Below are 1,819 nucleotides of genomic sequence, written 5' to 3'. Positions count from 1 at the left end.
GGGACGGCCGGGACGGCCGAGCGGTGACGGCCGCGGGAAGGCTCCCTCCGCCGCCGCTCCCGCCGCTGCCGCCGTTGCCCGGGCCCCGCCGCCGTTGCTAGGCGACCGCTGCTGCCGTGGCCGCCTCTGTCACGAGCCCCGTCGCCCGGAGACAGCGCAAGAGAGACACGGGAGGGGGACGAGGGGACCCCCAAAACCAACCGGGCCTCCCACCATCCTCCTGAGCAGGACCCCCCATCAAAACCTTGGAGGGAACGAGGGGCGGCGGCTCCACCCAGCAGAGGAGGAGCCCTGGATGCCGATGCCCCTCAAAGGTCCGGCGACCTCTCCTGGGCTCGAGAGTCCACAGCCTCTGCACAGACCTTCTCAGACCCAGGGCCCCAGGGCCCCAAAGACTCCTATGTTCCCTGAAGCACATCCTCCATGCCCTTTACACATTCCACGTCCACCTGAGAACCCCAAACGTTCACCAGCTATCAACTCTTTCGCTAAACCCTCCCTCTAAATATATATACCCCTGGACCCCCTCCCGACCCCTATTGAACTTCCAACACAAACACCTCCACATACCGTCCTCCAACTCCAAACACACATGGGTGCCCTCCCCCTAAACACACAGGAGACCCACACCAGAGACCCCAGACCCTGAGGACTGAGGGTAAGGAGAAAGAAGGCGAATATGTGGGCTGAGACGCCAACCACCGGATATATGATAAACATGCTCCACAAGCATGTGACCATTCTGGCCTCGACACACAGGTATGCACACATGTACACAAACCTTTCCCAGACATGGACATGACTGACTCCCTCTCTCTCTCTCTCACACACACACAGATGTGACAGACATCACACACATTCTCTGTACACACTCCACCACCACCACCCGTCTTTGCCTCACAGAGATGTGCTACCCACACACCCCCATGGTCTGAAGTTTCCATGACAATGACACACACTCCTGGCCACTCGTCCACCCAGGGTCCCAGAGCTGGCCCCCAAGGGCAGTAAGGCCTGGGCCTATGAGAAGAGGGCTGAAGGGAGCCAAGGGATGGAGACAGGCCACTGGCTCTCTCCAAGGAAGAGAAACTGGAAGCCTGGATCCCTGAGGGGAGGGGTAGCTGATGGAAGAAAGGGGTCACAAGGGGTTGAGGGGATGAAGGACCCAGGCCCTTGGTCCTGGAAGGGGAACAGAGTGGTAGGGGGCAGTAACAAGGGGGTTTCCAGGGGGCTGAGGGCGTCTCTCTGCACCTTGGCTGCAGATCTCTGTTCTCTGCCTTCATCTCCCCTCACTGTTCCCATGGAAACCTTTTAAGCGAACTTCTCAGGAAGACAAAAATCTTTTTTTAAATGACTAAAGAGGGGGGTGGAGGGGGGGCAGAAAGAGGGAGGGAGGGGAAGAGACAGATGGAGAGAGGGAGAGTTGGAGAGACAGACTGAGCACATAGCTCCACAGACAGGCAGAAAGGAGATGAGATGGGGGTCTGATGGAGATCCACCGGGAGCAGAGGGGAGAGGCAGAGGAATCAAAAGGGATAGAGAAAATAAAGAAATCGGGGAGGAAAGAGAAAGAAGGTGATAGAATTGCAGAAAACAGAAACAGCTGATGAGAAGAGGGGAAAAGGGTAAAGAAAATAGGGAGGGTCCACAGGCCATAAGGTCTGGAAGAAGAATCAGGAGCGTGGGGGTGGGGCTGAGGTCTGGGGGCAGGATAGGAACTAGGTCATTCTTTCCAAGATCCCAGACCTGGGGCTGGGAGGGGCACGGGCAACTACACTCGGACAGGAAGCTAAAGATCTAAGGAGACTATTTTTGCAAG

The 1,819-nt window shown here is 57.3% G+C and overlaps 1 protein-coding gene across 1 annotated transcript in view; it reads right to left on the bottom strand.

Annotated features, from left to right (window-relative positions):
* SYNGAP1 (synaptic Ras GTPase activating protein 1) overlaps positions 1–1,819 on the bottom strand; it is a 26,421-nt gene that overhangs the window by 22,000 nt on the left and 2,602 nt on the right. The window lies entirely within an intron of this gene.

This window comes from Lipotes vexillifer, unplaced genomic scaffold, assembly GCF_000442215.2.
Source record: "Lipotes vexillifer unplaced genomic scaffold, Lipotes_vexillifer_v1.1 scaffold921, whole genome shotgun sequence".
Lineage (NCBI taxonomy): Eukaryota > Metazoa > Chordata > Mammalia > Artiodactyla > Lipotidae > Lipotes > Lipotes vexillifer.
The sequence above is the reverse complement of the archived record's forward strand: the minus strand, read 5'-3'. Positions and strand labels throughout refer to the sequence as shown.